Genomic DNA, 16199 nt, shown 5'->3' with positions numbered 1-16199 from the left:
TTCTTTCCCTTGCAGAGCATTTTCATCGTCGTCGCTTTCCACATCCGAAATGATGGTTTCTGACTCTTTCGCCTTTTTAGAAGCCTTCCGTTTCTTTTCAACTTCTTTGGAAACAGAGAGCTTCGCGTGATATTCTCTCATTTCTTTTAACACTGAAAGAGAGTTTTCGAAAGCATCGGCGTAGGTTTCAAACTCGCCCAATAACTCAGTTTCGTCACGCCACGGTTTGAACAGGATCAGTAGGGCGTGACAATACTGTTCTTTCTCCTCTATCGGGTCGTGAATAAAGTGCTCTATTATGTACGGCTTAATTCTCTTTCTCATGAAACCCAGATTGTTTTTCAACTGGATTACATTCGCATTTTTCTCGACACCCTCAGAGCGCATCGCATAATCGTAAAACTGACCAAATTCCCGCAAACTTAGATTTTCCAAGCTGTCAGGACGATTCGGATATTTGTCGTCGACGAACCCTTTTTGGCAAGTGTCCTTGCTTTCGGGGTCAGTTTCCCTCAAACGAGCGAGTTCCTTGAAACCTTTCAAAATTCTCGATCGGTTTTCTTTCAAGTTAGTGTTTATAAATTTAGTGCTGTCAGACTTGTTGTAAAGGTCTTGGCCCAGCATCATATCGAGAGCTTCATAAATTCCTATTTGCTTGCACTTCAAAGATTTCAATCTATAGGCAAATAATTTTTTGGACAAACTTTCGTTGCCTAACTCGGCAAAAGTTTGGTCCATGTCAGCCCGGTCTCCCTTTGTCACGTAAGCCGTGACATAGTTTGCCACTATTTCCGATTTGTCAGCGACAAATTGCAAATCCATGTTGGCTTTGGAAGCCAAAAGTAGCGTGGGATTGTAATCATTGATTAAAACTTCGTGCTGTTTTCTGGGCAAGTCGTACAGTCGTTTCTGCACCTTTTTCATTTTACGGTGACGAGTAACTGATCTAACAGAATTCATAGTGGCAATGTTTGTTACGTTTCGAGGGAAACCGTAACGACACACTTTCAATCCTTTTTTAGAATTTTTCACCTTCTTATAACAACTGGAGGTGCATTTGTGAGTTTGGAATTTTTTTACCAGCCGGTGTAGTTCCGGACTTACCGATGCTCTTGGCATCGAACACGTGACGTGTTTTTGCACGTAATCCAAAATAGTCTCGGTCGAAGAAGTTCCAATCTTTGGAGCGTCCTTGGCCCACAAAAGCATATGGTAGTGAGGTAAACCCCGAGATTGGTATTCAACCCTCCAAAAATGATGTTCTATCATGCCAAGAACTGGATTTTGCTTACACAAGACAAAGTTGTTTAACAGCGACCGCACTTTGTTGTGAAAGTGCAAATTGACGCTAAGTGGGTCTAAATTCAACAATTCAGCCACCGTCATCGACTCTACTCCTGGAACGTCTGAATTCACTTTTCTCAAGTGATCGTGCAGTTCCATATCATCGTACTCGGCCGGATTAAAAGTTAAAAGCCAGGTTGGAGGACCGAATTCCCGAATCATCGCTAGAACGTCCCTAAGAACTTTATACCAGTAGTCCTTCGTTCCTCGAATATGACCCAAGAAAGTAGCTAAATTACTCTCAAGTTCTTTATCGCCAGATTCAACTCGATTGAGCAATTTTCAACACCAATTGGCATGGGTTTTTTAACACGAAGAACGTAGTTCAAACTGCTAGAAATCGCTTTCATTTCGCATTCTTAATAAGAATGGAACAAATAGGCGTAATCTCGTCTAAAAATTGGACTTTTGTTCAAAAGACGGGATAAACGATACTCGGTTTCCGTTATTTTCCCAAATGGTCTATCATCGTGCTTGCCAAAGCGACCCCGAGGGAACAAATGAACGAAGCTCATGTATTCCAGTTTTTTGTCCCAAGTGCTAACCGGCTCGGCCTCGACGCGCTTCATTTGGTAAGCACCCAATAAATCCTTCGGTGGTTGGACGTTCACCGGATGAATAGAGTAATGATCGTACAGATCATTGGCTTCGCCTTTAGAAAGTTTTCGCAACAAAGCCTCGGGTTGCGTTATAATTGCGTAGTCATCTGCTGCATGGGTCAACTGATTTTCACCCTGAACGCTCATATTTGAAGCGTTTTGGTCAGCTGGCATGTCATGATTGCAATTCACTGGAAGCGCAGCGGAACCACGTGGCACCGCATCACAGCCATCGTTGATCAGCGCAAGTGGATCTGCTACGCTCAGTAATTCATCGGGAATCAATGAATTTTCCCCGCCATCGATATATTGCGTCCCACAAATATAATCCTCGTTCATTGCCGAAATATCAATATGTTTGTAAAAAGGATTAATTTTTTCAGCACACTGAAAGCTTTCAACACTTTTTCGAGGCAAACAACCTGCTGCCAAACCTTTTTGTCCGCAGTGGGAACGCCGTTCACCAAGATATGCAGTTCGTGATTTTTGGGCAACGTTTTGGGAATCATCTTCAAATTTTTTTCCACTGGAATTGGAAGATAAATTACTCTTCCCTTTAAAGCTTTAACCGTACCAAACTTCACGTTGGAATTGGTTTTAGTGCCTAACCGCACCACAGTGTGGAAGGGCTTCACAAGCTGAATTAAAACTTTCTCGAACATGTTTAAATTGGTGATATCTGGCGGAGGATTGTCAACCGCCAAGTTGTTCAGAAAACATCTAATGGGAACTTTACCCTTTCCCAAATCCGTAGCGCAGTAACGACATAGAAGCATATCCGCTTCTCTAGCGTCCGAATTATTCATTATCCAGCCAGCTCTTAAAATCAGATAGGCCTCGTTATCAAAAACAGCACTGTTTACTAGTTTTTCTACAGCTCTTAAATCAGTTTTTTTCAGTAATCTAAAACAGCAGTCGCAGGGCGTGTCGTGAAACTCGTTGGTGTTTAGCATTGCCCGAGCGAATTGATTCTCATAAAGACTCAAGATTTCACTTTCATCGAGAGTCGGCCGAGGAGCGTTAACGCTTCCTGTGGGAGCATTATTTTGTTCGGTATTTAAATTTTTCCCACGTGTGGCTAGGATTTTTCTCGATTGCACCATGACATTCGTCAGAGAATCGTAATCACCACTTTCAATTTCAGTTGAAATTTTCGTTAACGCGTTGAGCAAGGCTTTGACTTGATACATCTTATTCATAATACTTCTAATTCCCGAATAATGTGGAGCCAATTCAGCGAAAGAACGCAAATTACTTTGGCACTCTTCGCTATCAGCGCAGTAAGAGGTGTGTCCTAGGAACGGAACTATTCTCACCACTACTTCGTCCCCATCTGGTGGTATAAACACGTTTGATTTTTTGCAAAATTCTTTTCTTAATTCGCAAAGGTCCAAATCAGACTCAAAAATTTTAGTCAAAGATTTTTCATTAGCATTGGCAACTGTGTTTATGAAAGCTAGTACTTTTGCAATGGCTCGAGTTCGAACATTACAAATGTCACTGCATTCCCAGTATACAGTTTTATTTTGGGTTTCAATAAACCCCCCTTCATTGATCACAAAATTTGCTTTCGGATTCTTCTCTTCAGTTTCAACAATTTTGAAAAGATTCGTAACAATTCCCGACTCATTAACTTGTAAAACTCGTTCTACGTTACTAGTCTCGTTATTGTTTTTTATGTCAACGAAATTCCCCATTTCGTCAACAAACAATTCTTTGTTCGAATTGGTAGCACGGTCTCTCAGCACCTTCTGTACATGACCATCCGAATCCAATTGAAATATTTTTCTGTAACGCAACTCATTGTCATTTTTTAATATTTTACCATTATTCCCAATTGCATAATAGGTGATTTCGTGGAAATAGGCTTCTTTTAGGCTACTGTGAAGCCTTTTCCCACCTACAACTTCCGCCAAGTTGTCTTGATTAACACACCCAATTTCTTTGATTTTCTCGACAATATCTTTAAATTGAGTAACCATCCCTGATAGTTGGGCGTTGTTTGCCTTTTCAAGTGTAGTATTCTACCAGCTAACAATTGGCATTTCAGCTTGTGAGAGACAGATTTGGTGCATCTGTTTGAAGTCTCACTGTCAATAGACTTTGATCCTGCCAATCTTTCAGTTAAACGTGTGACCAGAAACCGTTTGTAGCTTTCAGCTATGAATTTCTTGTTCTTTGTTTTGAAAATCCCTGCATTTAAGAGGTTTTTTGCAAAACCCATTTTACCCATCAGAATGTGTTTGTTATTGGGTTTTTTATTTTTTGTACGAACATTAGTGCCACCACCTGAAGGCATATTTCTTGTATGCACTTTCCGGTTCTCAAGGTGAGATTTACGTGACACATAGTTTTTTGCATTTTTTCTTTGAAAGTATTCATTGTTTTTCAAATAGTATTTTTTACAATATAGCTTGTTAGCTTGACTCTTAGGTTTACTCTCAAGTTGCATTTTTAACTTTACTTGCGCTCTATATATTTGCTTTGCTTGACGCAATTTTTTCCTCTTAACTGCTTCAGTTGAAACCATTTTGAATATTCGTTAAGAAATATAACACAGTAGTGTATTTTTGAAACAGATCTTAATTCCACACAGCAATTTTCAACTTGGATTTGCAAAGAACCCAAAATAGGTATTGCGCCAAGAACCCAAATTAGGTAGGTATTGCACAAAGAACGCCTTTGATCGGCAAAGAAATCCAATAAAGCGTTGCACAAAGAACGCTTTGAAACCACAAAGCTATCCAATAAAGCGTTGCACAAAGAACGTTTTGGAACCACAAAGAAATCCAATATAGCGTTGCACAAAGAACGCTTTGAAACCACAAAGCTATCCGATAAAGCGTTGCACAAAGAACACTTTGGAACCACAAAGAAGTACAATTATATACACTCTTAAATAAAAACAACATACAGTGAAATGTAATAAAAAGTAGTAGGCTTAACGTGAAGGGAAACAAGATGGCCCCGGCCAGATTACACTTTTCGCGCCCTCTAGTGACTAGAATTAGTATTACTATATTCATTGACCCCGACAAATTTAAAATTTTCAGGTTTTTTTTTTCATTGTTTATAAAATAGCATTCCGATTATGAATAAAACCAATCTAGTAAGAATTTGGTTTACAGTTTAATTAAATAAGTAATTAACTGTAGTGTTCAAGTCTTGGTGGATTAATTAGGCGAGATATACTAATCAATATCCAAGATTTATTCTACCATATGATTATGGTCATTCGTTACATTGGGTGGCAAGGATGCCGCTTGAGTGCGGATAAAGAAGTGAGGAATGTTCTCTCCTATATCTCATCATGAACGCTGGATCTCTAAAGGGACTGGTAAACGGAATCGATTTTTCTCTATAGCACGTTTGCTTTGTAAAAAAATAAATAAAAAAAACGGGTACGGCTAAGGTCGTTTAAATTTCTTTTCAATAGGTTTATTCAGAATCACAAAAGACCGAATGGCCTTAAGTGTTCCCAAATTCACAACCCCCATACCTTCCCCCGACGCTATGCTAGAGAGGACTCGGTTTGTACAGTGGAAGGCGGGCGTTTTCCGGTCCCTTTAGAGATCCAGCGTTCATGATCTCATGCTTAGAAAATGGGGGTTACAATCAATCGATATCTGAGGATGGGGCGCCATCTAGGTTGTGTTTGGAATAAGCGGGAATTACGAATATAGCAATACTCTCCCGTGAGATTAAAACCCAGTGACTGTATGAGTCTTAAGATAATGTGAGGGTTTAACAATAAAATTCGAAGATCATTGGCAACTTGTAATATTGCGCTATGCATTTGTAACAGTTTGGTTGAGCTTAATGAGGTAGATTGTAATTCAGATTTAACTTCGTTTAAGTCACTATTTTATACTGTCCTTTATGAGGTTATTGTTAATGTGGTGAAAAGTTTGTTTAAAGTCATTATTTATACTGTCCTTTATGAGGTTATTGTTATTATGGTGAAAAGTTTGTTTAAAGTCATTATTTATACTGTCCTTTATGAGGTTATTGTTATTATGGTGAAAAGTTTGTTTAAACTCATTATTTATACTGTCCTTCATGAGGTTATTGTTATTATGGTGAAAACTTGGTTTAGCTGCTGTCTCATAGGTTGAGCCTTTCAGGCGCTCGTCTGTTTCGGAGTGGGCGGCGGCGAATTGGTGTCGCGGATGTGGTGGTGGTCCTTGGGACCAGTGACCCTCGCATTAATTATTATTTTACCGGTCCCACTATAAATTAAATTTCTAAAATGGTGAGAATAAAAAGCACGTAAAGACACAAAAGTAAAGAAGCTGAAAATTCTAATTGAATTTGAATTTTTTACTGTAGGAAAAAGTAGCATATAACCATCCATAACAGGGACTTGGCAATACTACGTCATGCAACGTCAGGCTACCTTCCACTAGTGCTAAAAAACATACCAGGAGGAGGGACTTATATAGCTTTCATTCTGTTAAAAAACATACCATAATGGCGCTGGGGGCGGAGTTAAGCCCGAATTGCCAAGTCCCTAGTTAACTTTTATTTCTTATCACAATTTTTCAACTAGTTGCCACTAAATATCATTATATCAATCAACATGTCTAATGATATTTGAGGTTCTTAATCCTTTTGTTAATTGTTAATTGTCGTTGATTCAGGCGTGTAATTAATGATTATTATTAAGACTTGCGGTTATAGAAAAAGATAAAAAGAGTTCTATCCTTATTCCTTATTGCATTTTACATAAATTCGGTGGCAATATCTTCTCTCGCTATCAGTAAGCCAGATCAAATACTGTTTAATATACTCCCTTATGTTCCTATAATTTTTATATTGTTAGCGTGATTAACGTAGGCTACGTTGTTAGTCAACTTAATCTCATTCATTATACTACACTGTTTCTTAGCCCTATATTCAATAATTACTCTGTTTTTACATCTCTCTTTGTATCCGATGTTCGTACACAAGCCACTCTGCTGGCTTCACGAACAGTGTTCCATAAATAAATAAATAAGTAATGTGACCATACACTACTGCCAGAAGTAAATATTTACTTCTGCTACTGCCTAATACTACTGACAACTAGTACTGGCTATGGTCTAGAATGTCGACTACAAGAGACTCATTCTAGAGTATAGACGCTAGACAAGATCAATAGTCAATAGAATACAAAACTTTTGTAGGGAAGTTGTAGCCAAGGAGTACTAACTACCTAGGAGTAGAATAGGTTGAGCTAGAAAAATTCTAATAAGGAACCCCGAATTTATAAACTGGTCCCACCGTCTATTTTTTCCAAAAACCATAATTAATAAAGTGCTCCCTGATACCACTGACCCCAACTTTTGGAATAAATAAACTGGTCCGAGCAACTAATCGGAGCCTACGTTAATGATTAACGTAGGCTCCGAATTAATAAACTGGTTTGGGACTTGTAAACCTGTCTTATTTCCTACCCTGTAGTGACGAGCTCATGTAAACAATAAAGATGGCCGCGAGCTACACGGACGCTCAGGAGGTTTAAGCCTCGGTCTTTAGTGTATCGGGGACGGGGAGTCGGGTATCATCGGGGACTCGGGGGTCCGAGTAACGGGAGTTTCTGAAGCGTTTGCAAATCTTATTTAAATTTATATTTTTATTATTATGTAACCGATTTATATTACTGAACGAATTGTACCTTATACTGTAGCAGACCACCCTAAAAGTTAGGCCAAGGTTTTTCAACTGTTGCTGATATTTAACTAGTTATGCCACCGCATGGATATTTTAAAATCCTTTCCTAACATTAGAATTAAACCTTCAATACCTTGATTTAACTTTTCATTTATAATCCTTATTTAATTTAAGGATGATGTCAGTTTGTAAGTCTCGTTAATTTAATTCCCCCTTTCCCACAGAGAGGGTCTGAAAATTTAAATCACTTGGCAGAGACTGGATATCTTCAACATTCAGTGACAGACTCTGAATCTCAATGGGCATTTAAAAAACTGTATAAATTTAAATTGAAATTCCAAATTATAATTAAATACTTTTTGTTTGATACGTTGATATTAACGTAATCAATCCTTGAATACTCTATTGGTACTATCAACACCATCGTTAAATTTATTACTTAAATAATATAATTTTTTTAAATATAATAATCAAATTAGCGACTTATAATTAGTTAACTTTAAACAAGTATGTTTCATTGATTAAAATTACATTTCTAAAAATTGTTAGGTTGATAGCACTTTCATGTTTCATGTAGAAATTTCATATTTCCGTGGATGGAGAGATGAACATGTTGATTCCGTTTGTCGTTGATTGAAATTAGATTCATTTTGATCATAAATTTCATTTTATATTTTGAGTTGTTGATTTTATGAGATTGTTGATTTTATTTTTATAATTATCACTTACGTAACTGTTATTAGTAGATGAACCCAGCGAGAGTGGAAACTGCCAAAATGATTAGTTGATTCCGTTTGTCGTTGATTGAAATTAGTTTCAATTTGATCATAAATTTCATTTTATATCTTTGAGTTGTTGATTTTATTTTTAAAATTATCACTTATTACGTAACTGTTATTAGTAGATGAACCCAGCGAGAGCGGAAACTGCCAAAATGATTAGTTAATTTTGCAAAGAATCTGCAATTTAATTCTGCAAAAATCTACCTATTATTTTATGTAGTTCCGTTAAGTGATCATTTAATTTTAAACTTGCCAAACAAATATTGAGCAATGGTACCTCCGTCCCAAACTAGTTATAGTTTTGAAACGCTGACTCGAGTTTCATTTTGTTAATACATTTAATTTTATTAGTAAATCAAGTTACCTCCCTAACTTTTAAGCAGACGAGTCTTCAAAAACGATATCATTGACTCATTGGTGAAATTAGAAAACTCTCTCTGCTTAGCGCGCCTTCTGTCGGGGAGAACTTTAATTTCTTTTTTGATTAATATGATAATATTAATTGTAATGTTTAAGTTCCCAAGTTGAAATCTAATCTTGCCTAGGATTAAAAAGATATAAAATAATTATAAATTGCAAAAAAAATTGCAAGCAACTGTCTCTCCTCCTCTACCTCGATACAATATATATTCGACAGCATCCAGTGGCGGGCGTCGGGGAGGTGGGGGAGGGGGGTCCATATCTAAAGCCAGACAGCTCTCTCTCTCGTCTCCCGCTAAACCCACGCGGGCGTCGGGGAGGTGGGGGGGGTCCATTTCCTTCTAACTCTCTCTTTCTTCTCTTCACTATAATTTATCTCGCTTCATATTACAAGCAAGCGTGGCTTCGTGTCAGCGCGCGCGGACGGGCGACTTCACTGTCGTCTCGTATGGATCAGGACTTCGCGGGTTCGAGGCCCGGCGCCGACAGAAAAATAATTTCAATTGAAATTAAATACGTTACGCCACCTATGAGGTGTAACGTGAACTACGGGTGAATCTCGAGTCGAAAATTCGCGGGAAATTTGAAATTCAAAAAGTTTATTTATGACGAATCTTATTATGCGGTTACACCAAATCCAGCCAGCCGTCCAGCCAACAGAGGTCGGAACAATACTTTTCAGCTCTAAAGAGCGCGAAAAGTAAAAAGAATAAAAATTAAACAAGTGAAAAAATGGAAATAATTTAATACAGACGTTGTAAAGTAATGGAACTAATAAAAGTTATTAACCCTTAAAAGATTAATTAGAAATTGTAAGTCTTAGTAAGTAGTAGCAGAGGAAATTGTGCTTGAGAATACGTACCAAAACAGAAAAAGGCGCCCGAAAACGTGGCTCTTAACATAAAAATAGGCTTAGTTAAAAAGGCAAAGTTGTCACTTGTGTACAGGGCCGAAAATAAGCACAGGAACATTTATAGGCAGGGCCAGAAATAAGCACAGTACACTGGACATTGTTCAATAAAATTTTAAAATGTCCCATAATATTTTTAAAAATTAAGGGGGTCACTGTACATTTTGACCAATAAATTTTCCAAAATATTGATAGCTTGGCAATGAAAACGCGACACTATTTTTGCACAATCTAGTGGACAGTTTCCCGACCTAGTAATTGTATAGATAGTTTACAGGCTAGGAGGATACATACCATTTGCAAAAGGAGGCATGGCTTTAGACTCACCTAGTGAGTCAGCCCTTCTTGTGTAACACGTGAAGCCTGGCCTCCCTGTGTAAATGGTATGGATCCTCCTACGATGTAAACTATGTATTGTTGGTTACAGGTTTTCTTTTTTTTTTGTATGTATACACCCTTCAGAAACAAGGCGGCTCCTTTATGTAGCTCAGCATTTACATAAATATTTAAATTTTTATTATTATTATTATTATTATTTCTCTCTTTATTTTACAGTGCATAGCCCACTCGATTACGCGCTCCACGACGGAGGAGTGCGTGATCGAGTGGGCTATAGTCAAGGTGCCAACTTTCAAATTTAAAGAAACGAAAGTGAGTTCTATGCCAAAATTTATTAAGAATTATTTTTTTTTTAATTTGTTTTTAAACTAAGTCATATATTTAACAACTTAAAGGTTTATTTATATGAACTAGTTTGAAAATTGATTGGGAGCACTTTTTGTGGTTAAATTGTGATTTTTTTTAATTCCTTGTTAACCGACCAAGGCTTAGAAAAAAATGGATAGTTGTAAAATTACCGGCAACGTGTACGTTACCAACAATGGTGTTCGAGGTGGTCGCGGCGGTCGCGGCGGTCGCGGCGGTCGTGGTGGTCGAGGCGGTCGTAATAAACGTGGGGGGAGGCGTCCGCGAGTGTGCTACGCATGCAAAAAGGAAGGGCACTTCATAAAAGATTGCCCTGCCCAAAAAGGTAGGGGATCCTTTTTTTAGAAGGTGTTAGCATGGATAAAGAATGCGCGTGCGGAAATTTGTTTTCACGCTATAGGATCGGCAACTCCCTATCTCGAGCGACAGCTTATTCTGTATATACTCTGTTACAACATCGGTTGTCAGCACGCGCAAAGCTAGGTCTCTATGTAATCTAGCCCTGCGCGTGCTGACAAGAGACAAAAAACTTCAGGATCTTCAGGATTTAAAATCGTTTAAAATATCCTGAAGTTTTTTGTCTCTTGTCAGCACGCGCAAGGTTAGATTACATAGAGACCCAGCTTTGCGCGTGCTGACAACCGATGTTGTAACAGAGTATATACAGAATAAGCTGTCGCTCGAGATAGGGAGTTGCCTATCCTGTAGAGTGAAAACAAATTTCCTCACGCGCATTCTTTATCCATGGTGTTAGTGTGACCAATGATCATGGATAAAGAATGCGCGTGAGAAAATTTGTTTTCACGCTATAGGATAGGCAACTCCATATCTCGAACGACATCTTATTCTGTATGTACTCTGTTACAACACCGGTTGTCAGGACTCGTAAAGCTAGGTCTCTATGTAACCTAGCTTTGTGCGTGCTGACAAGAGACGGGGAAAATAGGGATCTTCAGGATTTGAAAAATTCACGAATTTTTTAACTCCAGGTTACGGACCTCTAGGCCCAAGGCAATTTCACACGTATTTCAAACTAAGGCCTAGAGGTCCGTGCACTCAGCTAAGAAATTCCAGCATATTTTAAATCCTGACGATACTGAAGTTTTTCGTCTCTTGACAGCATGTACAAAGCTACGTTACATAGAGACCTAGTTTTGAGCGTGCTGATAACCGATGCTGTAACAGAGTACATACGGTATACATAGTTTACAGACGTGGAGGATTCATACCATTTACACAAGGAGACCTGGCAACTTAGAGTGTAAAATAGCAGACGATTTTACACTCTAAGTCGCTTGGTCTCCTTGTGTTAGTGGTAGGAATCCTCCACGCCTGTAAACTAGTTAATAGCCTATTTATATTATTGGAAAAGAAAAAAAGGAGGAGAAAATGCCTGAGGGCATGGAAGTGGGTGAGGGGGCGGAACCAAAGCCCCCCCAAGATGTCGTCATCGACGATAAGGATGCCCCAGTGGCAGATTAATTTTTATTTTGTAAGTAAGATAAAAATTAAAGTTATTACAAAAATGTGATGACTTATATTAAACCGGGGCACAGGAAAAATCTTAACAGTTTTTAATGTGTTAGACATGAATATCATATAACATGGTAAAATTTAGGAACAAATATAATAATAAATAATTAAGCATAAGGAAGTAACATTGGCGCCCTATACAAAATGAGCATAGTATACATAGTTTACACGCAAGGAGGATTCATACCATTTGCATAAGGAGACCAGCCAACTTAGAGTGTAAAATAACAGACGATTTTACACTCTGTCTTGGTCTCCTTGTGTTAATGGTAGAAATCCTCCATGCTTGTAAGCTATGTATTGCTCCAGAATAGACAAAAGTTTGGCTAGGGCTATGAGTTAATTCTCAAAGTTTCCAAGTTAATTTGGTGGGTTTTGTTATCATGCTAATGAAGAGACCTATTGCTTGAAACGCGCGAAAATTCAAATTTAAAGTAGCCTTATAATGTATTTGTTACTTGCTTTTCTGCCCCTATTGTATAGTTAAATTAATTTCCTGTGTTCCAATAACATTCTTATAAGAGTATAATTTTGTCATCTTGTTTCATATAGCATCATCACAATTTTTTTTTTCGTTTTTTTTTAAGTAAATTTTCTTTTTCTTTTTATGTAAATAACATAAATATTTTATTTGTAAAAATCATTATTTTCATTTTTAAAAATCATAATTTCATTTCCTAAAAATAATAAATATTTCGTTTTTAAAAATCATACTTTCATTTTGTAAAAATCATTTATTTCATTCCCTAAAAATAATAAATATTTCATTCCCTAAAAATAATAAATATTTCATTTTTAAAAATCATACTTTCATTTTGTAAAAATCATTTATTTCATTCCCTGAAAATAATAAATAATACATTTTGCGAAAATCATTAAAATCCATAAATCACTTTTTATTTGTCATTTAAATCTTGTCTATCTGCATTCCAATTTTTAATTCATACAAAGGGGGGGGGGGCTAGCAATCACTAAGCAATTTTATTTACTAATTCCACATTAATTAATCATAATCATGATGTTCTTAAATGTAATATGTTTCTAATTATTAATTAAAATGCAAACCCACACTATCTTTCACATTCAACACCTAAATTTGAGTAGAAATGTCATATTTGTGATATCGTTAAGTATGCTTAATAACGTTTTGTGCTGTGACGGGACTAGGAAATCCATCATGAACGTCATACCTAATTTCCAAGATTTAATGTGTTTTTAGTACTGTTAATATTCTATTTAAAATAAAATTAATTTATTTGCTTCGATCCCGGGTGGTGGCACTGAGTTCATCAAACTTGCAACAAACCCTTGTGAGTAGAACTCTACGGCTGATGAAGTCAGCTGACTTAATGTTTATTACTTCTATGCGACTTAGCTGTGGTACATATTTGACATAAACCAAAATTAATACCATTTAATTAAGCAAAATAGTGTTTTAAGCGTCTTTAAAAAAAACGGAACCTCAAACAAACAATGCTATGTTTGTATATCAAAAAGTTGGAAAGCATGTTAGAAGTCCAATAAACCGCAATGGTTTTCCCCTTAAAAGTTAATACAGCCCTTTGAATTTAAATAATTCGAAATGAGATCAATTAAATATGTGTCTTTGATAATTAGCTCTGATAATTTCGGACACCGTAAGTTTGGAACAATTTTTGGTAAGGTCAGGTAACGTACATTTGCGTCAAAGAAACATTTTTCCCAATAATTTCAAACATTTTGGGTTCTTTCAGAAGGCTTAGTAGCAGAACCACTTAACAGTGTTTTACATATTTAACGTAATCCAAAATTAATATCATTTAATTAAACATCGTGTTGTAAACGACTTTAAAAAAACTCAGCCTCAAATTACAAGAGCTACGTTGGTTTGTTGAAATTAAAAACAATGTTTTGAGATCCAATGAACAGAAATGGTTTTTACCTTTAATGCAGAATTTGAATTTAAATAATGCAAATGTAAAATGTTATTAAATGGAAGAATCTATACAGTTCTGTTTGTCATAATTTTCCTTGAAAAGTTATCGGCTACGTTTAGTCAGCGACTCGGAGGTTTCATCATTAAGGTGAAAAATTTACCTCTACATCTTAATCATGTATCCCAGCTGTCACAGATAACAATGTAGTAATTGATTGATCTCCCAGTAAGATTAATAATTAATTTGTTTATAATTATAATTTATTTGCAACTACCGACAGTATTCTAATGGCACCCCATGTTATTTCCCCATAGAGCTTAATACAGTCGAAGGCAGAGGGCTGCCATTACCCTATAACATCAACGACAACATAACGTTATTTTGACCGAGGCTTAGCAAAAATTTTTTTTTTTTTTTTTTTTTTTTTCCTTTAATAAAAGTCGAGCTAGGGCTGAGTCAGCCATACAGCTCCCTACATACAAAACAGGTTTATATCACATTATCGCATATCACATTGTCATATCACAGTAAAAAATAGGTAGTTAATTTTTTTTTATTTTAAATAGGTAGTGAACTCTTAAAGTTGCAAGTGAGCCCTTAGTCGGGTTTTAAATAGAGCAATGGACCGGACTGATATCACATCCTCGGGGAGGGCGTTCCAAAGGGGAATTGTGCGACGGAAGAATGAATGTTTTAATACATCGGTCTTGAAAGGTTTCAGAAACAATTTGCGGGAGTGACCTCTAGTGTTAATGGAACGGGGTGCTTGAATAAAATGAGATTGGGAGGGGTCAATTAAAATTTTGAATAGACTAATAAGGTCCAGGTAAGAACGTCGAAGAGTAAGGGAGGGCCAACCGAGGGCTGACACGCGTTGTGCCCTTGGGCGGGATTTCAAACTGTAAGGAAGCCGAGAAGCACGGCTTTGGACCCTATCGAGAGACGCTATATCCTGGATGTGGGAGGGGTTCCAGACTTGGGAGCCAAATTCTAGAATAGGACGCACATAACAGCTAAAGAGGCGAGAGATAAGAGCGGGTGAAATATTGGGGAAGTTAGCATTGATCACAGCCAAAAGACCATTAGCTCGCGCACAAGACTTCAAAATGTGAGAGTGGAAGGACAGGTTATGAGTAAGATGCACTCCGAGGTCCCGACAATCGTTTACCCGTTGGATGTTACAACCGTATAGAAAGTAAGGGGAAGGGGCAGAGAGATCTGAGGGTTTTCGTTGCATTGTAAGAACTAGGGATTTTTCTTCATTGAATATGAGACCATTTGATAGGGACCAAGCCTCTAGTTGAGAAAGGTCCGCCTGAAGAAGACTAACATCTTCGTAAGTACGGATCTCCCTAAACAGTTTGAGGTCATCCGCGAACAAGCGAAGGGAGGAAGAGACTACCCTTGGGAGATCATTAATGTATAGGATGAATAATAAGGGGCCTAGAACACTACCTTGGGGGACACCACTAACAACTTGAAGGGGTAAACTTAAAGAATTACCGACACGTACAGCCTGGTAGCGGTTGGATAGGTAGCTTTCAAGCCAAGCGTATATATTGTTTGTGATTCCATAAGCGCGAAGCTTAGCCAAGAGACGCTTGTGTGGGACCGAATCAAACGCCTTAGCGATATCAAGGTAAATAACATCTACTCGGCCGCCTTTATCAAGAGCCTCTACCCAAACGCTAAGAGCAGACAGTAGGTTGGTCTCCACTGACTTATTGGAAAGGAAACCGTGTTGATAATCGCTGAGATACGGGGTTACATGACGAAGTAGGGCAACTCGGAGACTTTTCTCAAGTACCTTACATACGACTGAGGTGAGACTTATAGGCCTATAGTTTTTGGCATTACACTTTTCCCCTTTCCCTTTATAAATCGGTGTTACATGAGCAAGCCGCCAAGCCCCCGGGACTGAACCATGCACGAGAGTGTTAGTGTAAATTAAGTTTAAAGGAAAGGCTAGAGAACCGGCACAGTTTTTAAGGAGACGAGAAGTGATGCCATCCGGTCCTGAGGCACTCTTAATGTCGAGGGTCTTAAGAGAATTCATAATGTCCTCAGTTGAAGGAAAGAAGTCTTCCATTTCAGGGGCGATAGTGGGAAAAATGTCATTTAAATTTGTAGGAGCTTGGTTAAAGTTTTTGACTAGTGTCTCATTAAGGCTCTGAGCCATGAGGAAATTAGAGTCTGTGCTGGCACCGTTTGGCAGTTTTACATTAAGACGGGTTGGTAGCGATTTAATTTGTTTGCGAACAAATCGATAAAACGCGCGAGGATTTTTCTTTAGGTTTTTGAATTTGCGATCCGTCATATTAGATTTGGCACGAAAGAT

General features: G+C 37.7%; 2 long non-coding RNA genes across 2 annotated transcripts; one reads left to right on the top strand and one right to left on the bottom strand.

Moving 5' to 3' along the window:
• Positions 1–7485: 7485 nt before the first annotated feature.
• LOC149714398 (uncharacterized) lies at positions 7486–8282 on the top strand. Its single transcript, XR_016371515.1, has 2 exons — positions 7486–7626; positions 7820–8282. It is a non-coding gene; the product is annotated as an uncharacterized LOC149714398 (long non-coding RNA).
• A 4471-nt stretch (positions 8283–12753) lies between these two features.
• Positions 12754–14415, bottom strand: LOC149714397 (uncharacterized). The gene is made up of 2 exons (XR_016371514.1): positions 14136–14415; positions 12754–14047 (listed from the first exon to the last, which is right to left on the bottom strand). It is a non-coding gene; the product is annotated as an uncharacterized LOC149714397 (long non-coding RNA).
• Between the last annotated feature and the right edge of the window lie 1784 nt (positions 14416–16199).

The sequence above is a fragment of the Phalangium opilio genome, unplaced genomic scaffold, assembly GCF_054372755.1.
Source record: "Phalangium opilio isolate 3A_F unplaced genomic scaffold, DU_Popi_V2 ptg000009l_1, whole genome shotgun sequence".
Lineage (NCBI taxonomy): Eukaryota > Metazoa > Arthropoda > Arachnida > Opiliones > Phalangiidae > Phalangium > Phalangium opilio.
This window is presented reverse-complemented; position numbering and strand designations above follow the sequence as displayed.